This window comes from Crinia signifera, chromosome 1 (genome assembly GCF_055691185.1).
Source record: "Crinia signifera chromosome 1, ASM5569118v1, whole genome shotgun sequence".
NCBI lineage: Eukaryota > Metazoa > Chordata > Amphibia > Anura > Myobatrachidae > Crinia > Crinia signifera.
In genome coordinates this window covers 477,207,991-477,235,400 of record NC_139217.1, presented here as the reverse complement: position 1 = coordinate 477,235,400, position 27,410 = coordinate 477,207,991, and positions in this window count along the sequence as shown.

The following is a 27,410-nucleotide window of genomic DNA, read 5'->3' as shown; positions in this document are numbered from 1 at the left end:
CCATGAGAGAATCTTGGACACCTCTCATGCAGGCCCTGATCTTCGTGCTTCCCTGATGATTGATGTAGGTCACCGTTGTTGTGTTGTCTGACTGGACCTGTATCGCCTGTTCTTTCAGTAGAGAGTAAGCCTGAAGAAGGGCATAATACACCACTTTCAACTCCAAGTGGTTGATGTGCATTTTTTACTCACATAGGGTCCATTTGCCTTGGGAGTTTACGCCCTGTGTAACCGCCCTCCAACTCATGAGACTGGCATCGGTTGTAATCAAAATCCAGTCCTGGATTCCAAACCTCCGGCCTGCCAACAGGTTTGGAGCTTGCAGCCACCACTGCAGAGACAGCTTGGCCTGAGACTACAGGTGTATTCTCTTGTGCATTTGGAGGTGAGAACCCTACCACTAACACAGGATGTCCAATTGGAAGACCCTGGAGTGGAACATCCCAAATTGGATTGCCCACAAAGGAGGAGACCATCTTGCCCAGCAATTTGATGCACTGGTGTACTGGAACCTTTACTGTCGCCAATACTTTCACCATCAACAGTTGGATAGCCACCATCTTGTCCTCCCGGAGTAACACCTTCTGTTCCACCGTGTCCAAAATCATCCCCAAACACAGGTGACGTTGTGTTGGTGTCAAGGTGGATTTTGGTAGGTTCAGAATCCAACCAAGGTTTAAAAGGACCTGTCTGGTAATGTTGGTTGCTCCTCCGACTGAGCCTTGATTAACAGGTCATCCAATTATGGGATGATGTTCATCATTTCAGCCATCACTTTCATAAAGATGTTCGGGGCAGTCGACAGACCAAAGGTTAAGGCCTGAAACTGGAAATGTTTGTCTTTTAGGGCAAACCGCAGGAATGCCTGGTGAGGGGGCCTTATTCAGATGTGAAGGTACTGTAGGCATCCTTCATGTCCAGGGTATCAAGGAATTCTCCTTCTTCCAGACTTGTTATTACAGTCCAAAAAAGAGAAGAAGAAAAGAGCAGTTGTGAACGGGAGCACTCCTATATGAAATTTCTTTTTGTATTTACATGTCAAAAATAGACCATTTATTTAAAACCATGGGAGTTCCTACTATCTTTATTCATGTAGTTCGGATAAGGAGATGCCCACCAGCTTAGAGAAAATAAGGGGTTAAAATTCAAGACATACAAACAAATATGGTGACATAGATAAAGACTGTGTTAATAGATTTGAAAACGTGTAGGCAGATGTGGTTGGAGGATGCGGTTTTTATTTCACGGGACAGATCCCATCAAGGTAATGTCTTTATTATTGGACAAGTCACACTGATGAAAAATAGGAAAGATACCTTGGGGGAAATTTACTAAGATGGGAATAAGACTTCACATGTGATGTTGCTATGGGAAACCAATCAGAATCTACTTCTTATTTATTTGGAACCCTCTAGAAGATAGTAGACAGGATCTGATTGGTTGCCCACAGCAACATCCCATGTGAAGTCTTATTCCCATCTTAGTAAATTCCCCCCCTTGTTATGAGCAGCCTTCTCCTTACTTGAACTAGATGTGGACTCATACATCGTGGCTCACAGCGCACTTTTGAGGGCTCTGAGTCGCTAGATTGCGTTATGTCCTGCGTTATGTACCACGCCATGTAATACATAGTTTAACCGCTGGGTGACTAATGTTCCACGTTAAGACTACGGTGCCGAATACAACGCTATTGTAGTTGACATTGAGAGTATGAGAAACTGGCCAATCAACGTTCTTCCCTTTATAAAAGAAAAAAAAATCTACAGTACTGTACAGTATCTTCTACAAAACGTAGTCACGCAACTTCACACCACAGATTCTGTCCTTACTTTAGGGACAGAGTACTTGTATTTTATTCGCAGCAGCAGATACGTACCATTATTTATGTAATTGGTACAGATTGCTACTGTATGAACATTGAAGCCATGCTAACCTTTGCTAATGCTGGATGACTAAAGAAAACATTATTTGAGGACCTACAGTATCATACGGGGCATGTCATACGTACTGTACGGGGGAAGTCTCGTATTGGACTTTATATCATACACCAATGGAGCGAATAAAATCCCAGGTAATGGTGGCCTAGCGGGTAGAGACACAGCTACACTGTGAGCAGCAACACTTGTTCGATCCACAGTTGGGTACAATATATATATATATATATATATATATATATATATATATATATATATATATATATATTTTTTTTTTTTTTAAACATACTTTTTTTTTTTAAATCAATAGTTAAAGTATTTGGTGCTTTGCAAATTCCTTCTGCCTTTTGCAGAAAAAAAATCACAATGGCAGGCTGCCATGTACACGATACAGTTATTGTCCATACATACTGCGCTACAAACAACTGTTGTTTTTCGCACCAATACAGTAGATTTTGCGGTACTCTTTACCTAGCACGGCGCCCACGATTTTGATCGTGGGCATCGCAGGTAAAAAAATCGCGGGCATCGCGGCCATTGAATGCACTAAAAATCGGGTGCGACGCGACCGACGCGATGCCCGCGATTTCCCATAGGGATCAATGTTAAATTTCTCAATTGACCCGATTTTACTGTTCAATGCCTCAATGGACCTGATTTTTCCATAGGAAACAATGTTAAATCGCCCACAGAGGCCAAATAGGCACCCTAAAGTGTGAAATGGCCCCCACAATTGTTAACGCCACCCCACGATCAATGTGAACCCGAAGCGTGGCGAGCGCTGCGAGCCCGCGAGGGGCGGCGGTACGCGTCCTACGACCTTTTCATACCCCCACTATCCCCGTCGGCGTGGAGTTGAGAATAGAATAGTGTGGCGAGCGCAGCGAGCCACCGAGCCCGAAGCGTGGCGAGGGGCCGCGGATACCTTCACAGGTAAACGCGTCCCTTCGCGGGCTTCACAGGTATCCGCGTCCCCTCACCACGTTTCGGGCTAGGTGGCTCGCTGCGCTCGCCACCCTATTCTATTCTCAACTCCACGCCGACGTGGATAGTGGGGGTATGAAAAGGTCGTAGGACGCGTACCGCCGCCCCTCGCGGGCTCGCTGCGCTCACCACGCTTCGGGTTCACGTTGATCGTGGGGTGGCGTTAACAATTGTGGGGGCCATTTCACACTTTAGGGTGCCTATTTGGCCTCTGTGGGCCATTTAACATTGTTTCCTATGGAAAAATCGGGTCAATTGAGGCATTGAACAGAAAAATAGGGTCAATTGAGAAATTTAACATTGTTCCCTATGGGAAATTGCGGGCATCGCGTCGGTCGCGTCGCACCCGATTTTTAAGTGCATTCAATGCCCGCGATGGCCGCGATGGGCGCCGTGCTAGGTAAAGAGTACCGATTTCGCTCATTAGGTAAAAGTCCTTGCTTTGAGGACAGTGTTTTGGGATTAAATTCGCTTCTCCAGCTCTTTAAGGTTACACATGTCGTTGGTTCAGATTGCTACTGTATGAACATTGAAGTCATGCTAACCTTTGCTAATGCTGGATGACTAAAGAAAGCATTATTTGAGGACCTGTCTATCATTAAGCTGTACTGCGCCATGAAAACAGCGCACTCAGACACAGACCGACACCTCAGACAATAGGATGTTAATTGCAATCACACAAAATACAGTATGTTAATTGCAGTCTGCCTTCCTTTTTTTCCCTGCTATTGTACATAATTCAAATGCACCTATCAGCATTTAGCCGTGAAGGTTTTCCTTTGTCTCTGCCAGCATAAATTCAGCTACAGACACCAAAATTGTCAAACTATCCAGTTTGTAACTCTGTAACTAAACCATGTAGAATTGCTACGGATCGTCTCTTCATCTCTTGGCTGTATCATCATACAAACACTTGAGATACCTGTACTGTTCATTCTGCAGCTTCTGCTGACTCCAAAGTCAAGTTGTTGCTGCGTTCCTGTTTCTACCAAGCTTTACCAGCACACTGTACTGCCTTCCGCAAGAACAGTATCATCTCGCTGGAGCAGCAAGTACAGTACAGTCATTTGTACATTTTGACTGACTGCTGCATTACAGTATACAGTAAGCAGCCAGGCTCCTACGAGGACAAAATGGTCCCTGAGCAGAAGCGCTCGGTTCCCACCTTGCCCCTGAATGAACCTGTTTCCCTTCTTTCCCTACTGTTCAAATGCAATCGGTACAGAATACTGTATACAATCGCCTGCTGTGTATGGGCCAGAGATTAGCGATGAGATTAGTGATGAGAATACTGTATTCAGATACTGCAGGCTGCCGCTATGGGTATTGTCCATAAATACTAGATTCGGGGTATTGTCCGTAATACTGTTGGTGTAATAATTAACGGATTTGTTCGCAAAATTAGGCATTAATTAATGGATTGTTTCGCAGACTCAGTTACTGTATACAGTAGTTGGAACACATGTGATATCGTGATTTTCAGGCATGTTAATAAACATAGTAGGATCTCCCACGGTTTTAAATGTAAATACAAAAAAAAAAATCATATAGGAGTGCATCAGTTCACAACTGCTCTTTTCTTCTTCTCATTTTTGACTATTGACCCCCAATTGGTCAGGATGGCACCCCTGCTAGAATAAACAAATAATACTAAGTGGTTATTTGCCCGTGCAATAAAGGGCATCAGTTTATTGTGTGTGCAGAATCCAAAACTTGTGCTTCTTTGTTATTACATCCCGCAAGGACTCCATTCTGAATTTGAATACCTTTAAGTAGGGATTCAGGGACTTCAGGTTAAGGATATGTCGGACCAAAACATCCGGCTTCGGTACCACAAACAGGTTGGAGTAATAACCCCTCCCCTATTCCAGTATTGGGGCAGGTATGATTACCTGAGAATGAACCAGCTTGTGAATTGTCTGCTTCAAGACCTCCTGGTCCTCCACAGATGCTGGAAGTTTCCACCGGAAGTACCTGGGAGGGGGTGGTCTGTTGAACTCCAGCTTGTAACCATGTGAAGTAGGATCCATCACCAAGGTGTCTAGGTGTGAGGCATCCCACATGTGGCTGAAGCATGACAGCCGAGCTCCCACTGCAAGAGTGTCTAATGGCGGGGGGAGAACGTTGTGGGGAGGACTTTACTGCAGCCGCATTGGAGCTGCGGTCCTGAGGTGCAGATGCCTTTCTGAACTTACCCCAATTGCCTCTGTTTGCTGTGGAACCACCTCTGGATTTTGGGTGGAATTTGGTAGCCCAAAAGGACTGTTGGCTTGGCCCCTAGAAGGGCAGTCTGACCGGCGAAATACGGTCGCATTGTCGACCCGACTTAGATCGACAGTCATTAGGTCGACACCGTTGGGTCGACAGGCAACTAGGTTGACAGGGTTCTAGGTCGACATAGATGAAGGTGTCTAGGTCAACATGGGACAAGGTTGACATGTGTTAGGTCGACAAATGTGTTAGGTCGACAGGTCACGAGGTCGACATGGGTTTTTTCACTGTTTTTTGAGCCGACATGTGCCGATAGGCGGAATTTCATGCCCTACCATCCACTAGGGCGTGGAGGGAGAATAAAATAGTGTGCCGAGCTCAGCCCGACACCGTGCCCGAAGCATTGCGAGCGGCTGCGGTTGACTTCCAACTGTGTCCTTGTCGACTGTGCCAACATTCAGGTAAAAAAACAAAAAACATGTCGACCTCGAGACCTTTCAACCTAACCCATGTCGACCTAACACATTTGTCGACCTAACACCTCGTTGACCTTGTCCCATGTCAACCTTAACACCTATTGACCTTCACCCATGTTGACCTAGAACCCTGTCGATCTAGTTGCCTGTCAACCCAACAGTGTCGACCTAATAAGTGTCGACCTAAGTCGGGTCGACAATACGATCCACACCCCTGACCGGCATGGCCGCTGTTGGGAGAAATGAATCAAGTCTTCTAACTCACTCCCGAACTCCTGTAAAAGGAAGATTCTCCACGCTGCATTTGGAGTCAGCATCTGCTACCCACTGATGCAACCAAAGGGCCCTGCATTCCGACAGCCATGGCACAATTGCATGCGTTAATGTGTGCACCATTAACTATATTAATTACAAGACACGGCAAACCACCTGTGCCGTGTCTTGTATGTGGTGTCATTTTTCTGGCACCTGAGCAACGGACATATGGTATGCCCAGGTAACAATGGACTTTGCCATCCTGCAACTGGCTAGAACCGGGCGTCGAGATGCCCCACTTGCTGTATATATAGACTTAAGGGTGGTCTCAAGCTTTTTATCAGACCCATCCTTAAGCATGGAGGTACTGGGGACTGGCAGCACCACCTTCTTAGATAAAAGGAAGACTGATGCGTCAAACACCGGAGGCTCCTCCCACACTTTCCTTCCCAAGGGTTCGAAAGGAAATGTGTCCGGAGGTCTAACACCTCCCTAATCGCCAATATCAAAGGCTTTGACCCATGGAGTAATGACTGAGATTCCTGTATAAGGTTATCTGTGTCATCTCCCCATCCAAAGGAGTCAGGGGCAATGGTGGCAATACCATGTTTATGTGACTTCCCTGGAATGGGGGGTAAGGTAATCCACTGACTCTGGCAGACAGGACAGATAAATCCTGCATTGTATTGCAGCCAGCTGTGTGGACACATTCTCCAGCATAGATGTTATACCGCTGGCCCATGTAGTCTCCTGAGAGTCCCCCTGTGACACCCCACTGGGTTGTGGGGACACAACACTGAGCTGGGGTGACATACATTGCTAACAAGTGACCTGCGAGGTAGATGCAGGGGTGAATTCTGTGCTTCATATTATACATGTTATCTTTCTCACCTTGTTGGAGACTTTAAGCTTCCCACACATGCACACACAGTGTATATATATCAGTGTGATATATATATACATTGGTTGCTATGAAGCAACACACAAACACACACCACCTTATATACATATATGTATCCCGGTGTGTATGTATCTATGAATGTTATGCTTAAATAACACGAGTGTGATGGCTATGGTCCTGCTAGGAAGGTGAGTCAGCCACAGAAGGGATATAGAGGGCTTTCAATTAACTGATACATACTTGCAGGGGAGCAGAGGTGCCCCCCTGGAATCAGGAGCCCAGTGGCAGATGACTCTGTTGCCTTCCAGAGTTACACCTCTGTGACAGTGTATAGAAATCTACAGTATGTGAAGGTCTCTATCACTTGTGTGCCCAAGGTTTAACAAACTCATGGGAATAGGACTCCGAGATACTGAAGGGGACCAGTACACCCTTAACCGCAGGTCCCAGATTGAGGAGCTGGTTATGCTGCATAAATAAAACCACAGTAATATAAATACAATAGAAGTGAACAGTGGCGTAGCTACGTTTTGGGCGCCCCCCCGCCGCTGCCCCGCCAAGCACCCCTACCCCCCTGCCCTGCCGCCCCGCCGCCTCGCCGCCTATGCAAACCCCCCCCTCAATCCCCCACAGACTTACCTATCGCGCTGGTCCCGGCGGCTCCGTTCTGCTGAGGACCACCACAAAATGGCTGCCCCCATACAGCAGACAGTTTCAGAGAACTGTGTGCTATATGGGGGCGGCCATTTTGTGGTGGTCCTCAGCAGAAGAACGGAGCCGCCGGGACCAGCGCGATAGGTAAGTCTGCGGGGGATTGGGGGGGGGGGGGGGTTAACTATAGCTCTGAGCAAATCCCACAAATTACAATGGTGCTCGTGCTTTTGCTAATACTTATACTGGTGCCTGCTGTGAACAGCATATTTGTGGTAAAACTTGCCCTGGTGGCAAGAGCCGAATTTCCCATTAGGCACGTGAGGCACGTGCCTAGGGGCGGCACATGTTTGGGGGCGGCACTTCGATGCCTGTGATAGTACTGTCAGCCCAAAATGTACCAATAACTGCAAAATATCCACTGTACTGTACTATATTCCATCTTATATAGAGTGTAAATGGACAGGACAAGCAGATACTGCCCCTATAAACTGTCCTACTTAGTAAAGTATTCATAATAAAGAACATGTCACAGTTACTGGCTTTTTTATAAATCCATTATTTTGGCTATTATCAAATGAGGGCTTATATGTAATCAATAATACAATTAGGCGGGGGTGGGGGAGGCGAACATTATTGTTGTGCCTAGGGGCGCCCTCATCCCTATATCCACCCCTGCTGGTGGCCCAGTGGCAGTACCCAGCATCCAGTCTGAGCAGAGGGCTTGCGGCCCCTGTGCAGGGACACCACTGTCGCTGCTGCCATCTTGCTGCACAGTAAAACTGGGGTACACCTCTGAGAGGACCCCAGGTAATACTCACCACAGACGTCTTTGGACTGACCCAGGGGTGTGCAGCATGCTGGGGGTGTGCTCGCTGCAACACAATGCCCATGGTGACAGTGGTCCTGCAGCAGGGATAGTTTAGTACCAACTGTATCCTTCCATGGGAAGGATGAAGAAAAACTCTCTGGAGCTCCAGCAGTGTGCATCCTCTCCTGAGGGCACATTTTTCTAAACTGGCTTGTGGGTGGGGTCGTAGAGGGGAGGAGCCAGTACACCCAGCTGAAGATTTTTTTATGTGCCTGTCTCCTCCGGATTCCCCATTGTATTGAGACTATCCCAGTATCCCATATGGATGATAAAAAAAATATATGTTTGTATATTTTGATTACAACCTTTTATCCAGTGCTGGGCTATACTGACTGCAGGGTTCTCCCACCCTCACTGCTGGGATTACAGAGAGCTGCACCTCTTATCACCGACATGGAGCTCTACTCCTTACCCTTGTGCAGAGTACCAGGGGTGGACCTGCAGCCTCTGGCAGCGAACCCCACCTCACCAATCCCACCCCAGCCCACCACCTTAGCTTCAACCTCAGCCTCACCACTTCAGCATCCCCACCTCAGCCCCCCCACCTTAGCACCCCCACCCCAGCACACCACGTCTACCCCCATCTCAGCAACCCCACCTTAGCCCCCCATTTCAGCACCCACACCTCAGCCACTTACTTCAGCTGATAATGACAGCAGGGTCAGCCAGTTCTATTACATGTGCGATTTTTGGAATACGTGCAAATTTGGAAGTTTTTGACCAAAAATCACAAATGTAAAAAAAAATGGGAAGCAGCACCAGTAACCTGCAGCACTTGGCTTCTGTGATAGAGAAGGTGCTGAGCACTATAAGGATCTATGGGGCAACCAGCATGACTCCCCGGCTAAGCCACGCCGTTGTAGTGATGTCATTGGGGATCCTGCATGGCCACACTCTCTGTGTGAGAAGTAACACACCTTTTTCACACTGCATGACTTATTGAAGCCAGATTTATGAGGACACAGCTGTACAGGGGGGGCTATTGTGTCATACGCAGTGGTGGTTGTGTACTCGCTAATGTGATTCCTCTGTACGCCCCACTTTATATGGGGAGATACGGGGGGCAGCTATTACTGATTGTCCGTTGCATTCTGGCTGATTCTGCTTATTGTTATCCCCATGCAGGCTACATCGCTGTCTCCTGCACCTGCAGCCCGACCAACAGCTTGTGGGAAATCCTGGGGACGAATAGATGTCACTGCCTGTGCAGCAAGGTCTTGTGGACTACAGTGCGCTGCTGCAAGACGCAATGAGGAGAAGAAGAGAACGTCATGTATCACATTTATTGCATCTGTAACCCAATAAAATATAACTAAGCAACAAACGAGGTTGTGCTGACCACTGTGCTTACTGTACCATATTGTAGGTGTATCCTATCAGGGGAAGGGGGGGTCGCTTGGCACATATATACATGTACAGTATGTAATATAATAAAGTGCATAATGATTAAAAACATATACAAATATATATGAATCAATATCACAGGGATAGTTGACGTGATGTTTAAGTCACTATAGAAGAGATTGGTGACATGTAGAAGTTTATAGAACCATCCAAAAAGATCTTCTGTTATGTCATTTGTATCCAGAGTTCATGGTGGTGTCACGTGGGGACGTGGTAGTCCGGATTGATCTGTAATTTGAAGAGCTGAAGCCTCCCGTTTAGACGTTTCCTCTGTTCTGTAATATTAGGGATCATGCAGGTATCCCAATTGCTTGGTGATCCGGATTGTTTAGGACACCAGTGGGAGTGGGGACTGGTCACTCGGATGGATAAAGATGTGGCCAGCTGAATATATTACGTCTATGCGTTTCCCCGGACAATATACCTCCGGCTTCCTCAGGAACAAGTGTCTGACTGGTTTCCCAGTGCTCAGTTTTATACCAGAGTCCCAAGGTCTCATTGATTCACCTGCGAGCTAATTACTTCTAAAACATACTTAAAGAAAGAAAAGAACCATCTTGACAAACATATATTATCTATTTTGTTAGTATAGGAGGCAGTATACTACATAATCTAGTTATTTTGGGTGGCAGAAACATGTTAATGTTTATAAAAATACCCAAGTAACACAGCACAGCTGTTTAAATCGTATATAAGCACCACAAGACCCAGAAGTTTGCATTGTGTAATACCGCTTTCACACTGCCTAAACGTTTTAAAAACCGGTATTTTGAAATGGTATTTAACACGGGTCTGAGCCTTCACAGTGCAGTAGATTACCGTTTTAAATACCGTTTAAATACCATTCACATCAGTCAACCCGTTTAATCCCCTGAACCCGTTTCAAGGCAGAATGCAGGGGACAGCCAATCGCAGGTCTGTAATCTGTTGTTGTTACTAAATACCGTTTCAGAGCCATTCTCACTGCATAATAACCGGCTCTGTAACGTGTAGGACTCTGCTTTTAAAATGTTTTGAAATACCGGTTATCTTTATCCGGTAAATCAACTCTGGCGCTTTCCCACTGCAGCCTGAAATGTTTAGAAATGGAAAAAAAATGGCAATATACCGTTTAACAAATACAGTGTGAAAGGGGTATAAAACGTGAATTACATAAAGAAAACACAAAGAGTTACAAACCTATTGCCCCCATGTGACTCTAGACGTCCAGGGGACCCCACCGTCAGCCTCCAATTGCCGGTAGCAGCGGTGAAGACAGCGGGATCCCCATAGACACCCCGGGCCATGTCCGTCGCGTTGCCTGGCAATGGCGCCCGGTCACATGAGTACTCACGTGACATGGATGCTGTCCGGCATCAGAAGGGATGTCCCCCATATGCCGGGTTTCCCAAAGGGAGAACTCCATGCATAGGGTGGTTATGTCCATTCATCACGTGTGATGTGACGACAAGCTCCAGCGGCCGGGGAAGGTTCCCCTGTGGCAACACCCAACGGTAAATCTCCTAATGGTGTGAGATCAAGAAAAGGGGGGGGGGAACCTTTATAATGATGTAAAATACGTATAATGGTAATTAAATGAATATTAACCCCTTCCCGACATATGACGTATATATACGTCATATGTCGGTTGGGGGTGAATCAAGCCAGCTCACGGAGTGAGCTGGCTTGATAGAGAGCAGGTAATGGCTGTATATTACAGCCATGTCCCTGCTCTCACGGCCACGAGCGGCGAGTTCGCCGATCGCGGCCGTTTAACCCTTTAAGCACCGCGGGCAAAGCGCCCGCAGTGCTTAAATAGCTGATCGGCGCCGATCGGGGCCCCCCGCAGCGCGATCGGAGGGTGCCGATCGGTTGCCATGGTAGCCAGGGGTCTAATGTAGACCCCTGTGCTGTCCGTGTATTCATACCTATTACATCCTGCCTCAGGCAGGATGTAATAGGAAGTAAGTAATAGGAAGTGAAAAAAATCACTACGTTCAGCCATAGAGCTCTATGGCTGAACCTAGTACAGGCGATCGCGCCCCCTAGTGGTCAAGTACACTAGGGGGCCTTGTAGTAAAAGTAAAAAAAAAAAAAAATAAAGTTTAAAAATAAAAAAAAAATAATAAAATATTAAAAGTTCAAATCACCCCCCTTTCCCCATTTCCCAAATAAAAATAAATAAATAATAAAAAAAATAAACATATTTGGTATCGCCGCGTTCCTAAAAGTCCGATCTATTAAAATATAACATTAGTTATCCCGCACGGTTAAAGGCGTAAACGGAAAATAATCCCCAACGCCAAAACTACGCTTTTTGGTCGCATCGCCTACCCAAAAAAAAATAGCTAAAAGAGATCAGAAAGTCGCCCATATCCCATAATGGTATTAATTAAAAAGTACACTTCAGCCCGCAAAAAATGAGCCCTCACCCAGGTCCGTAGGTGGAAAAATAAAAAAGTTATAAGCCGCAGAACATGGCGACGCGACGCAAATTCGAAAAACCGTAACATTTTCTATTTTTTTTTTTAGTGGTAAAATGTAACGAAAACTATATAAGTTTGGTATCACCGGAATCGTAACGACCCATAGAATAAAGATAACCCATCATTTTAAACGAACTATGAACTCCAAAAAAACCGTAACCAGCGCAAAATTGTGGAATTGCGTTTTTTTTTTTTTTTACCCCACATTGAATTATTTCCTGATTCCCCAGAATATTATACGGTATAGTAAATGGTACCATTAGAAAGTACAACTTGTCCCGCAAAAAAAAAGCCCTCATGTGTCTATATAGCCGGAAAATTAAAAAAGTTACGCTTATTTGAACACAAGGAGGAAAAAAAAAAAAAAAATTACCTTAAAAGGCAATGTCGGGAAGGGGTTAAGCATATTACAATAAATCTGAATGAATGTTGGCTAAATGAACAGTAAAAAACATTGTCCAGATTAATGAAGATATGTAGGTAAATAAAATAATAATAATAATAATAATAATAATAATAATAATAATAATAATAATAATAATAATAATAATAATATACCAATAAAATAATGATAATTCATAGTGCATAATTAATTTCATAATAATGGCAAATATATATTATTAATAAAGAATAATAATACACATAAAAGAATGCATATATAATAATAATAATAATAATAATAATAATAATAATAATAATAATAATAATAATAATAATAATAATAATTTTTACTTAAATAGAAACATAGAAACATAGAATTTGACGGCAGATAAGAACCACTTGGCCCATCTAGTCTGCCCCTTTTATTAAACATGTTACCTCAAACCATATTTGATCCTTATTTTTTTGTAAGGATATCAATATGCTTATCCCAAGCATGTTTAAATTGTACTACTGTATTTGCGTCTACCACCTCTGTTGGGAGGCTATTCCACTTATCTACTACTCTTTCTGTGAAAAAATTCTTCCTCGCATTTCCCCTAAATCTTCCTCCCTCTAGTGTCAGTGCATGTCCTCGTGTTCTGCTGCTCCTCTTCCTGTGACTAATGTCTCCCACCTGTACCTTCCTCCCTCTAGTGTCAGTGCATGTCCTCGTGTTCTGGTGCTCCTCTTCCTGTGACTAATGTCTCCCACCTGTACCTTCCTCCCCCTAGTGTCAGTGCATGTCCTCGTGTTCTGCTGCTCCTCTTCCTGTGAAGAATGTCTCCCACCTGTACCTTCCTCCCCCTAGTGTCAGTGCATGTCCTCGTGTTCTGGTGCTCCTCTTCCTGTGACTAATGTCTCCCACCTGTACCTTCCTCCCCCTAGTGTCAGTGCATGTCCTCGTGTTCTGCTGCTCCTCTTCCTGTGAAGAATGTCTCCCACCTGTACCTTCCTCCCTCTAGTTTCAGTGCATGTCCTCGTGTTCTGTTGCTCCTCTTCCTGTAAAGAATGTCTCCCACCTGTACCTTCCTCCCTCTAGTGTCAGTGCATGTCCTCGTGTTCTGCTGCTCCTCTTCCTGTGAAGAATGTCTCCCACCTGTACCTTCCTCCCTCTAGTGTCAGTGCATGTCCTCGTGTTCTGGTGCTCCTCTTCCTGTGACTAATGTCTCCCACCTGTACCTTCCTCCCCCTAGTGTCAGTGCATGTCCTCGTGTTCTGCTGCTCCTCTTCCTGTGAAGAATGTCTCCCACCTGTACCTTCCTCCCCCTAGTGTCAGTGCATGTCCTCGTGTTCTGGTGCTCCTCTTCCTGTGACTAATGTCTCCCACCTGTACCTTCCTCCCCCTAGTGTCAGTGCATGTCCTCGTGTTCTGCTGCTCCTCTTCCTGTGAAGAATGTCTCCCACCTGTACCTTCCTCCCTCTAGTTTCAGTGCATGTCCTCGTGTTCTGTTGCTCCTCTTCCTGTGAAGAATGTTTCCCACCTGTACCTTCCTCCCCCTAGTGTCAGTGCGTGTCCTCGTGTTCTGCTGCTCCTCTTCCTGTGAACAATGTCTCCCACCTGTACCTTCCTCCCTCTAGTGTCAGTGCATGTCCTCGTGTTCTGCTGTTCCTCTTCCTGTGAAGAATGTCTCCCACCTGGACCTTCCTCCCCCTAGTGTCAGTGCGTGTCCTCGTTTTCTGTTGCTCCTCTTCCTGTGACTAATGTCTCCCACCTGTACCTTCCTCCCTCTAGTGTCAGTGCATGTCCTCGTGTTCTGCTGCTCCTCTTCCTGTGAACAATGTCTCCCACCTGTACCTTCCTCGCTCTAGTGTCAGTGTATGTCCTCGTGTTCTGCTGCTCCTCTTCCTGTGAAGAATGTCTACCACCTGTACCATCCTCCCCTAGTGTCAGTGCATGTCCTCGTGTTCTGCTGCTCCTCTTCCTGTGACTAATGTCTCCCACCTGTACCTTCCTCCCTCTAGTGTCAGTGCATGTCCTCGTGTTCTGCTGCTCCTCTTCCTGTGAATATTGTCTCCCACCTGTACCTTCCTCCCCCTAGTGTCAGTGCATGTCCTCGTGTTCTGCTGCTCCTCTTCCTGTGAAGAATGTCTCCCACCTGTACCTTCCTCCCTCTAGTTTCAGTGCATGTCCTCGTGTTCTGTTGCTCCTCTTCCTGTGAAGAATGTCTCCCACCTGTACCTTCCTCCCTCTAGTGTCAGTGCATGTCCTCGTGTTCTGCTGCTCCTCTTCCTGTGAAGAATGTCTCCCACCTGTACCTTCCTCCCTCTAGTGTCAGTGCATGTCCTCGTGTTCTGGTGCTCCTCTTCCTGTGACTAATGTCTCCCACCTGTACCTTCCTCCCCCTAGTGTCAGTGCATGTCCTCGTGTTCTGCTGCTCCTCCTTCTGTGAAGAATGTCTCCCACCTGTACCTTCCTCCCCCTAGTGTCAGTGCATGTCCTCGTGTTCTGGTGCTCCTCTTCCTGTGACTAATGTCTCCCACCTGTACCTTCCTCCCTCTAGTGTCAGTGCATGTCCTCGTGTTCTGCTGCTCCTCTTCCTGTGAACAATGTCTCCCACCTGTACCTTCCTCGCTCTAGTGTCAGTGCATGTCCTCGTGTTCTGCTGCTCCTCTTCCTGTGAACAATGTCTCCCACCTGTACCTTCCTCGCTCTAGTGTCAGTGCATGTCCTCGTGTTCTGCTGCTCCTCTTCCTGTGAAGAATGTCTCCCACCTGTACCTTCCTCCCTCTAGTTTCAGTGCATGTCCTCGTGTTCTGTTGCTCCTCTTCCTGTGAAGAATGTCTCCCACCTGTACCTTCCTCCCTCTAGTGTCAGTGCATGTCCTCGTGTTCTGCTGCTCCTCTTCCTGTGAAGAATGTCTCCCACCTGTACCTTCCTCCCTCTAGTGTCAGTGCATGTCCTCGTGTTCTGCTGCTCCTCTTCCTGTGAAGAATGTCTCCCACCTGTACCTTCCTCCCTCTAGTTTCAGTGCATGTCCTCGTGTTCTGTTGCTCCTCTTCCTGTGAAGAATGTTTCCCACCTGTACCTTCCTCCCCCTAGTGTCAGTGCGTGTCCTCGTGTTCTGCTGCTCCTCTTCCTGTGAACAATGTCTCCCACCTGTACCTTCCTCCCTCTAGTGTCAGTGCATGTCCTCGTGTTCTGCTGTTCCTCTTCCTGTGAAGAATGTCTCCCACCTGGACCTTCCTCCCCCTAGTGTCAGTGCGTGTCCTCGTTTTCTGTTGCTCCTCTTCCTGTGACTAATGTCTCCCACCTGTTCCTTCCTCCCTCTAGTGTCAGTGCATGTCCTCGTGTTCTGCTGCTCCTCTTCCTGTGAACAATGTCTCCCACCTGTACCTTCCTCGCTCTAGTGTCAGTGTATGTCCTCGTGTTCTGCTGCTCCTCTTCCTGTGAAGAATGTCTACCACCTGTACCATCCTCCCCTAGTGTCAGTGCATGTCCTCGTGTTCTGCTGCTCCTCTTCCTGTGACTAATGTCTCCCACCTGTACCTTCCTCCCTCTAGTGTCAGTGCATGTCCTCGTGTTCTGCTGCTCCTCTTCCTGTGAATATTGTCTCCCACCTGTACCTTCCTCCCTCTAGTGTCAGTGCATGTCCTCGTGTTCTGCTGCTCCTCTTCCTGTGAACAATGTCTCCCACCTGTACCTTCCTCCCTCTAGTGTCAGTGCATGTCCTCGTGTTCTGCTGCTCCTCTTCCTGTGAACAATGTCTCCCACCTGTATCTTCCTCGCTCTAGTGTCAGTGTATGTCCTCGTGTTCTGCTGCTCCTCTTCCTGTGAAGAATGTCTCCCACCTGGACCTTCCTCCCCCTAGTGTCAGTGCGTGTCCTCGTGTTCTGTTGCTCCTCTTCCTGTGACTAATGTCTCCCACCTGTACCTTCCTCCCTCTAGTGTCAGTGCATGTCCTCGTGTTCTGCTGCTCCTCTTCCTGTGAACAATGTCTCCCACCTGTACCTTCCTCCCTCTAGTGTCAGTGCATGTCCTCATGTTCTGCTGTTCCTCTTCCTGTGAAGAATGTCTCCCACCTGGACCTTCCTCCCCCTAGTGTCAGTGCGTGTCCTCGTGTTCTGTTGCCCCTCTTCCTGTGACTAATGTCTCCCACCTGTACCTTCCTCCCTCTAGTGTCAGTGCATGTCCTCGTGTTCTGCTGCTCCTCTTCCTGGGAACAATGTCTCCCACCTGTACCTTCCTCGCTCTAGTGTCAGTGTATGTCCTCGTGTTCTGCTGCTCCTCTTCCTGTGAAGAATGTCTACCACCTGTACCTTCCTCCCCTAGTGTCAGTGCATGTCCTCGTGTTCTGCTGCTCCTCTTCCTGTGACTAATGTCTCCCACCTGTACCTTCCTCCCTCTAGTGTCAGTGCATGTCCTCGTGTTCTGCTGCTCCTCTTCCTGTGAACAATGTCTCCCACCTGTACCTTCCCCCCTCTAGTGTCAGTGCATGTCCTCGTGTTCTGGTGCTCCTCTTCCTGTGAAGAATGTCTCCCACCTGTACCTTCCTCCCTCTAGTGTCAGTACATGTCCTCGTGTTCTGCTTCTCCTCTTCCTGTGAAGAATGTCTCCCACCTGTACCTTCCTCCCTCTAGTGTCAGTGCATGTCCTCGTGTTCTGTTGCTCCTCTTCCTGTGACTAATGTCTCCCACCTGTACCTTCCTCCCTCTAGTGTCAGTGCATGTCCTCGTGTTCTGCTGCTCCTCTTCCTGTGACTAATGTCTCCCACCTGTACCTTCCTCCCCCTAGTGTCAGTGCAGGTCCTCGTGTTCTGCTGCTCCTCTTCCTGTGACTAATGTCTCCCACCTGTACCTTCCTCCCCCTAGTGTCAGTGCAGGTCCTCATGTTTTGCTGCTCCTCTTCCTGTGACTAATGTCTCCCACCTGTACCTTCCTCCCCCTAGTGTCAGTGCAGGTCCTCATGTTCTGCTGCTCCTCTTCCTGTGACTAATGTCTCCCACCTGTACCTTCCTCCCTCTAGGGTCAGCGCATGTCCTCGTGTTCTGCTGCTCCTCTTCCTGTGAGGAATGTCTCCCACCTGTACCTTCCTCCCCCTAGTGTCAGTGCGTGTCCTCGTGTTCTGTTGCTCCTCTTCCTGTGAAGAATGTCTCCCACCTGTACCTTGTTAAAACCCTGATATATTTGAAAGTTCAGCATATAAAGGATATTAATGGCCTGTACTTCTCACCTCTGTTGCTGGTGCATAAAGGGCATCGGAGGGGCGAACGCTCTGACATCCACCCTATACACCACACTACATCACTACACTGCATACTGTGACGGAACAGAGGCCATGCCCCTTTCCGCTATGTGTTTTTTTCCGCCTCTTTCTTCGCTTCAGCAAGAGAATTGCAAAATGCCGGCGATAACCTTATATTATCACTGACTGTATTCACTTCTGGGCTGTATTCCCCAGACTGCTGTATACAGGGGACATCACAGGACTGTACGTCTGACAATAATAGGATGTTATACTGACTGTAATCACATCTGAGCTGTATTCCCCAGACTTCTGTATACCGGGGACATCACAGGACTGTGTGTTCTATAGTAATAGAATGTGACTTTATTAGATACCAGATGTATCAGGAAATAGTCCCTCATTTTTATAAGTATTGCGCCCATCAGGGAATATACCCCTGAGCCGGATATGTGTCTGTCACGGTGATGTATGGTTTACTGCATGTGTGTAATATTTTGTTGTCTAGTGTGGACCCAGCCAGGTAGTAGTAGTAGTACGTTTATTTATAAGGCGCCGCAAAGTGTCCGCAGCACTGTACATAGCAAACAAAAAACAAATTACAAGGTAACGTACAGGGTGTGTTGAAAAATACAGTATAAATAGGGGTATAGCTGGTAGAACTAAAATCAGCATCAGTTCAGTAGTAGGTGTCAAAATTGTCGAGTAGACTGAAGATGAAGTAGAGGAAGGGAAGAACAGGACAAGAGGACAGGTGAGGTAAAGAGGTAGGGTGAGTACGTGAGGAAGGAGGACCCTACTCATAAGAGTTAACATGTACTAAAAATAGGTGGGTGGACGAACGAAAAACAATAGGATAAGTAGGAACGGAGGGGAACGGAGGCAGGATAGAAGGATCAAAAGAGGTTAGGAGGAGGGATAGGCTAGTCGAAAAAAGTGGGTTTTGAGGGAGCGCTTGAAGGAGGTAAGGGAATCAGAAAGCCTGATGGGTGGCGGGAGGGGAACGGAGGCAGGATAGAAGGATCAAAAGAGGTTAGGAGGAGGGATAGGCTAGTCGAAAAAAGTGGGTTTTGAGGGAGCGCTTGAAGGAGGTAAGGGAATCAGAAAGCCTGATGGGTGGCGGGAGGTTGTTCCAGTGCAGGGGGGAAGCGCGAGAGAAGTCTTGGACACGGGAGTGGGAGGAGGTGATTAGGTGAGAGGTCAGTCGGCGGTCAGCGATGGAGCGAAGAGGACGGGAGGGAGTGTGGATAGAGATCAGTGAAGAGAGGTTAGGAGTGGTGGAGGAGGAGAGAGACTTGTAGGTGGTGGTGAGGAGTTTAAAGAGAACTCGGAAAGGAATGGGGAGCCAGTGAAGAGATAGATAGAGGGGGGAGGCGGAGGTAGAGCGGCGGGAGAGGAAGATGAGCCTAGCGGCAGCGTTAAGAATGGTTTGGAGAGGTGCGAGGCGGGTGAGAGGTAGCCCAGAGACAAGGATGTTGCAGTAGTCAAGGCGGGAGATGACAAGAGAGTGAATGAGAATTTTGGTCGCGTCAGTGGAGAGGAATGGTCTGATGCGTGAGATGTTGCGTAGGTGAAAGCGGCAAGACTGTGAGAGAGCACGAATGTGGGGGGTAAAAGAGAGGGAGGAGTCAATGATGACACCGAGGCAGCGCGTTTGGTCGGTGGGCTCGATCTCGGTTTCCCCAATGCTGATGGAGATAGTAGGAGAAGAGGGGATGTTCGGGGGATGGAAGATTAGAAGTTCAGTTTTAGCCATGTTTAGTTTCAGGAAGCGTTGGGTCATCCAGGCTGAGATGGCCGTGAGGCATTCGGAGACCTTGGGCAGGAGTGATGGGGATAAGTCGGGGGAGGAGAGATAGATTAGGGTATCATCAGCATAAAGGTGGTAATGAAAACCATAGGAGCTAATGAGGGTGCCCAGAGAGGTGGTGTAGAGGGAGAAGAGGAGAGGGCCAAGGACTGACCCTTGGGGAACACCGACTGGCTGCGGGGTAGTAGGAGAGGAGGAGCTCGGAGTGGAGACGGAGAAGGAGCGATTGGAGAGGTATGAGGTGAACCAGGAGAAGACCGTGCCAGTGATGCCAAAGGAGCGGAAGGTGTTGAGCAGGAGATGGTGGTCAACAGTGTCAAAGGCAGCCGACAGATCAAGCTGGATGAGGATAGAGAAGAGGCCTTTGGATTTAGCCGATAGTAGATTGTTAGTGACTTTGGTCAGGGCAGTTTCAGTGGAATATAAAGGGCGGAACCCGGATTGGAGGGGGTCTAGAATGGAGTTAGCAGTAAGGTGGCTTAGGAGACGATTATAGCTCAGACGTTCTAGGAGCTTGGAGGCAAAAGGGAGGAGGGAGATGGGCCTGTAGTTGGATGTAGAGTTGGGGTCCAGATTTGTTTTTTTGAGAATTGGGGAGACAAGGTGACTTTCCTGTGTGAGGAATACATAGGAAAGGCAGGGCTGACCTCCCCCCTGGTCACAATACCTCCCTGTACAGGAAACAGCAGTCAGCTGAGGGGGCTGTGACATCACGAATGACGACAAGGGGTTAACATGGCTCAGTAAAGGATCCCAAAGTGGACATCCCCCTTATCAGCATAATTACCTAGCCTTTTTACTAGCAGGGCTGCTGCCAGACTACACAGAGGGTCCCTGTACTGGCCTGAGACGCGTTCTAAAGGCCGCCATACACTATGCGATTTGGCCCCGATTTCACCCGATCCAGATGGATCGGGCAGTGAAATCGGACCAAATCGCAGGTTTTGACACCCGGTCCGATCCGATGCGCGGTCCCGTGCGCATCGGGTCAGAGTCGGGACGTCGGACCGGCTGCACATAAGATAAATCTTATGTGCAGCCGTGGGGACTCTGAGGACGCCGGCGAGGGAGGGGGGCGGGAGACGCCGGCGAGGGAGGGGGGCGGCAGGGGGAGCCGGAGCAGGGAGCTGTCATGCTCCGTCTGGGTAGGGGGGGACACGCCGCTAGTAGTGCGGACGCTGCGGGGGACACAGGCGGCAGTAACATAGAGCCGGGCGGGGGGATCCGGGAGCTGTCAGCACTGAAAAAAAAAAAGCCCATACAATGAATGGGCAGCCTGTGATTGGCTGAGCGCTCTCTCAGCCTGTCAGCAATTGGCTGAGAGAGCGCTCAGCCAATCACAGGCTGACCATTCATTGTATGGGCTTTTTTTTTTCAGTACTGACAGCTCCCGGCTCCCCCCGCCCGGCTCTATGTCACTGCCGCCTGTGTCCCCCGCAGCATCCGCACTACTAGCAGCGTGCGTCCGTCCCCCCAGCCGCCTTGCAGCATCCCCCGCCCGCCACCTCAATGTGCCCGGCCCCCCTGCTCGCTCCACATTGCAGCTCCCCGGGAGTTGCAAATGATACATCGCATGCGATGTATCATTTGCAAAACTTGGCACATCAAGTGCCAAATCGTGTGTCCCCCTCCCGGGGAGCTGCAGGGGGAAATCAGGTCCGACTTGTCCTTAGGACAAGTCGGACTAATGTATAGGGGCCTTAAGAGCAGGAGTGAAATCCCACCAATCAAGGCACTCTGCGAGGTCACCAGGTGAGAAGAGCTTCCTGGGAGTTTGGGAGGTTTTCAAGAAGTCTCGCACAAGGTTTTGGGAGATTGTTGAGTTTGAGAAACTGCAGAGGATAGGCGGCTGCCAGGAGAAACATCCCTGTCCACCTGGGACCAGTAGGTGGAAACACATCCAGGCGTATTGCCCACCAGAGCAATCACTGGTGCCTGGCTTAAGTGTGCCAGCTGGAGCTGGGTGACTTTTCCAGGGTGCCCTACTCCCAGGTATAGTGATTGGCGCAGGCCGAGATCAGCAGGACGACATCATCGCCCTCCCAGCCACCAACATCCGGCAGACGCAAGTATTCCCTGAGGTGGATATTCCCGGTATAAGGGCAGGGGTTCTTGCTTTGTGTGGTTCTAGTCATATTGGTCTATTCATAACTGTGTTCTATGTTAATGCTACCTGTATATATATGTACATAGTGTGGTTACGGTTTACATGTTTGATTTAGTCTTTATGTAATAAAGGTGCCGTTGTACCTTGCTATTGTGGTCTTTCTGTGCGATCTTTGGAACTCGGAAGGAAACTGGGGCCCATGCGAGAGGCATGTCGCGCTGCGCAGCTGCATGACCCCGGGATCCTCACAATTGGTGGCAAGCAGTGGGGATCACACAGGCCCGACGTCCGGGCAGAGCCAGGGGTCCGTATTGGTACAGTATATATGGCCAAGCTCTGAAGGCACAATAGCCCGTAACCCAGTAATATAGAACCACACAGACGAGAGCTCTTGTAACCCTAGCAGGGATTCCAGGGAGAAGAAAAAGGATCATGTGTTAGGGCATTAAGAGAGGGAAAAATTCTTCTTGTGCCCGCTTGTCTAGGGGGACTTTCACTGCAAGCAAGCTGACTTAAGGGGGTCCAGCAAGTGACGCTGACCGAGCTCTACGAGTGCAGCCCATGTGGAGAATGGCTCCAGGAAAAGGACAGAGACGTCCAAAGAGAGGCAAGAGGTGCTCCAAGTCGCCCAGAGCAGTGAGGCTCATAGATGAGGAATCGTCAAGGAGTCGTCTGGCTGAGGAATGGGACTGGAGAAGCCCATCCACGCTGATGCAGCCCCTATGGGAGGATTGGGAAGCAGCATATCGGTGGATTAATATATGGACAGGAGCTACTACAGAGGAGAAAGCAGCTTACCTGACCGATGAATTTGAGCAGTATGTATCTGAGGCTGCTGCAGGAAACCTGCTACATACTGTGGCGTGGAAGGCTTTTGTCACAGAAGTAAGTAACGCCATGCATCAGCTAATACATAGAAACCAGATCGTTGAGGCCAGCGTGCCAGCACCGGGTAAATTGGTTCCTGGGAAGGAGCCCGCGAAGAGAACCCAAAGAGAGGAGGAGTTGATGGTGCCACCTGGGTGGATGACCGAGGGGTCCACTACAGAGATCCCAGGTGGGGAGGCAGAGGAACGGTGGCCTGCAGAATCTGGAGCTCCATTAGCAAGAATGAGTCTGGAGGACCTAACTGACGAATGGAGGCTACGATGCAGCACACCCCCTGAAGGCCGCTCACACTGCACTCTTATCCGATGGGTGTACGAGCAACAAGAGGACCCGCTACATGCATTCAGCATGTATAGGAACTGTGTCCTGTGTCCAGGAGAACTGAGAAGTGTCCAGGAGCAGTTGCAGTGTCTCCTGCACTGTTATGAGAATGCAGAGAGGGTCGCCCTGGCACAGGGGCAGCTGAATTCCCCAGAGTGGCTGGACCAGTGTCAGCGGGGGGAGGCAGAGGAACAGCGGCTGCTGTGGCTCATGCATCCTCAGAGAGCCACAAAACTAGATTCCCCACTGACACAGGGAGAAATCACAGAACTGTTCCCATTCAGTGAGTTGGGAAATGAGGAACCAGCTGTGGAGGGTCCCTGCGATATTGCACCAGAGACCCCGGACTCTAAAGGAGCCCTATCATCATGGACTGTGATTGTGGCAGATGGATATCGGGAAGAGGATATTTATTCCCCCTGCATTGTGCCAAGTAGTGTGGCGGAGCTGGGCACTGTGGCCCCACATGGTGATGACGGACTGGTGCACATGGAGCCCGTGATAGATGGAGCAGTGCCAGTATACAGTGCAGGGGCTGCCCCAGAGAATAGCCCAAGAGCAGAGCAGATACTGTGATAGCTGAGTCCCCTGCAAGAGTGACTGACTGTAATTATGTGCCCGGGGAGCCGCTGCCGCAAACAGGCAGCCAAGCAAGCAAACATGGAGGGGATGGTCAGAGGCATAGCTCATCACCCCCCTGGGCCTCAGAGGAAGACACCTCACCACCCAGCATGGCACGAGCAAAAGAATGTGAGTATGCACCTGGAGCTGTGAGGGAGATGCCAGCAGTGCTGCCATACAGTGCCATCCTACCAGTCCCTAGGCCAGCCAGGCTGGGGAAGCAGTGCAAATGGAGGAAGAGGGAAGGTCACCCAGTTGAGGCCCAGCAGTTGTGGTCTAAATGGCTGGGGGAGGTGTTCAACCAAAGTTAGGGGTTTGTGGGGGCTTTTGAATGGGGGCATGGGGAGACTTGCGGATACTCCCTGCTCCTCTGCAGCCATTAAGGTGGGTCAAGGGGCAGGCTGGGGGTGGGTCAGTGGGTGGGCTGTGGGTGTGTCAAGGGGTGGGCCACTGTCCGGGAATCTCTCAACACAAAGGTGGTAACCCTAACTACACTACATTCAACCTATACACCACACTACATCACTACTTTCACGATCCGAGTACTGAAGCAAGCTCTCTTACTGGCTGGGTGTCTGTGCATGCTAAATTTGCGTTTAGGGTCCCGGTGCGGCAGGCGTCCTGTGTGCTGTGCGGCTCTCCTGCGGTCATCTCCCGGTTCTCTCAGCGCCGCTGAGTCCGTGGCTGTGCGGCGCATCGCTTCTCTCTCACAGAGTGACAGTGTCCAGTGCTCAGCAATCTCCCAGTCCGCCGCCATTGCTTCTGGCCACAATGGCGACTACAAACAGTAGCCTTAGCCTGACATGGGGGCTGCAATGTTCTTCCCAGTCACATGTCAATCCGGACCAATCATGCACAGACTGAACTCCCTGTCATACCTACCCGGCCAATCCTGGCCATCCAGTGGGTATAAGTTAGCTGGGAGCCCAAAGACCTTTGCTAGTGCTTCATTTGTCTTATGCAAGTGTTACCTGCTGATGTATGTGTTCTCTCTGCTGCAGTGTGATTACTCCAGGTGTTCGAGCTCCTGAGCCTCTCCAGGTATTCCATCTCCTGTGATCCGGTGTCCATTGCTAGACTCACCTCAGCAGCACCAAGCTTAGCTCCTGATTCCGATGTTCCTGTTTCCGATGTTCTGCCATCGATCCTGATTCTGAGATTTCTGGTTCCGATGTTCCGTCATCATTCCAGATAATCCCATCATTCCATATCTCCATCTGCTACAGTAAAGTACTGTATTGCATTCCTGAACAGTGACTGTTATTATCCAGAGACTCCATCTTGCATACTTTACTGCCCGTAAAATACAACCTTCCTGTCTTCAATAAACCTGGTTGTATTTTTACCACTGAATCATCTCTGGCTCTTGGTGCACTGTCGTAGAAGTGAATGTGCAAGGGTCTCCTGCAGCATCCCCGATTCCATTATCGGTCCAAGCCCCCACCAGAGGTCTTAGTCTCTGCGACTCAGACCCCTGGTGTGACAACTACACTGCACTACAACACTACATCCCACCTATTCGTATGTCGAATTACATGACTGCACTACATTCACCAGAATACCCTACTTGTGCCACCCTCCACATGATCTTACCATGGGGAAGTTTTCTATATGTCCTAAGGAGCTTTAGAGCAGAAGAAGGGCGACCCAGGAGACCGCTGGGCAGAGCAGGGCTTGATCCTAAGGCCTAGACTGGGCATAGAAGTCTAGACGGGAAATGGGAACTGGCTGAGCAGAAGAAGGGGCCCGGCTTTCTAGCCCCACTTTGCTGGGAGGGCAAGGCAGGGCACAGATGCCTGGGGAGAAGGGGGCGGGGCTTTCTCCTCTGACCCAGCAGGGTACAGAGAAAGCTGAGAGAGTTGGTTGCCTGAGTAAAAGGAGCAGGGCGTGTTACATGACGCAGCTGGGGCAGGGTACAGGGAAAGATGAGACTGGGTTGTCTTAGGGGAGGAAGGGGCGGAGCTTGCTCCCCCAAGCTGGGACATGCTGAGGAGCGCAGAAGAGAAGCAGAGAGAATTGCATGTGCGCCATCTCTGCAGGCGGCTGCTGAACAGCTGCTCAATACCACTGGTCCAGCCATTTATAAATGAATCAGCACTTTGGGGGTTATTCTAGTTCACTCTTTCTGACAAATTCCTTCTTAGATGGACAAAACCATGTGCACTGCAGGTGGGGCAGATGTTACTTGTGCAGAGAGAATTAGATTTGGGTGGGGTTTTTCTTCAAAGTGAGATCTATATTTCAGTGTAATAATAAAGCAGCCAGTATTTACCCTGCACAAATAACTCACCCAAATCTAATTCTCTCTGCATATTTTACATCTGCCCCCCTGCAGTGCACATGGGCCCTTATTCTAGTTGATTCGGACGGATGCGTATTTCGGACAGGAACCGAGTGTTCTTAGCCCTGCCTACCATATGGATCGCTCACACCGTCCAAATGCGGTAAGTCTCCAAGCAAACGGACCGCGAGTGGATGTTTCATGTGAACACCTCCCCCATCTGTGGGAACCTCCCCCATCCTCCGATGGTGGCTGACCATCGAATGATGGACCGAGCAGTCAGACAGCTCCGAGTGCTCCAGACCACTCGGACATTTCACAGTGCGAAAGCAGGGATATGGGCGGGCAGCTGACATCCGGCTATGTCAGCTGTCCGCCCCTCACACGTGCGTCACGGACGCATTACCATACGTATGCCCAGCATTTTCATGGGAACGCCCATGAAACGCGGGGTGTACGCATCTCAGCGGCATAACTATAGCACCGCAGCCCCCGCCACCGCGCGGGGGGGGGGGGGGGGGGCGCTGTGCATGTGGGGGCGCCGGGGGCTGCGGTGCTATAGTTACACCCCCCCCCCAATCCCCCGCAGACTTACCTATCTCGCTGGTCCCGGCGGCTCCGTTCTTCTGCTGAGGACCACCACAAAATGGCTACCCCCATATAGCACACAGTTCTCTGAAACTGTCTGCTGAATGGGGGCGGCCATTTTGTGGTGGTCCTCAGCAGAAGAACGGAGCAGCCGGGACCAGCGAGATAGGTAAGGCTGCGGGGGATTGGGGGGGGGGGGGTTGCATGGGCGGTGGGTGCTTGGCAGGGCGGCGGGGGGGAGGGTGCTTGGCAGGGCGGCGGCGGCGGGGGGGGGGCAAAACGTAGCTACACCACTGACGCATATGGTAATGAGCCCAAACATCCCTTTACGCCCCTCTCCACCCCCTGCTTAGATGGTTACAACTGATCATTTTCTGCACGGAACTCACGCCATGTTCGGACATGTGAGGCATTCGCACATGCGCAAATACGCCTCCGCACATGCGCAAACACCAAACATCGGCTATAAAAGAGGGGGTATGTGTGGTGCGCAATTAACAGCAGCCGGCACTAGGGGTGGTCAACCCCTAACAAAATAGAGGAACTAGAGATTTTTTTGTGTGCTGGCTCTGGCTGAATAATAAGGACAAGACGGTGAATCAATTGAAAGGTTTTACTAAACACAGTGGGTGACATTCTATGGGATGAGATTTTTAGACTTTTGCGAATTTTTTCGCAAAAACGGCCGAAATCGCATTTTTTCCCATTTTCGCATATTTAATGAGCTCCGAAAATGTGAAAAAAATTAGATTTTTGCCAACAAGTTGGACACACTGGAAATGCGATGGCTGCTTTTCGCAGAACATCGCATCCAGATGTTTTCACATGGAAAAGTATACAAATCGCATATTTAATGGTATGCGATATGTATAAAGTGTGACTATAATTCGCCCAAAAATCAGACCAGGTTCTGATGGGCGAATTAGCCAGAAACCTGCACAGATCGCAATGTTCTGTGCAGGTTTCTGGTGAAAAAAAAAATAAACAGTTAAAATAAAAAAAAAACGAGCGCGGGGTCCCCCGCCAGAGCATAACCA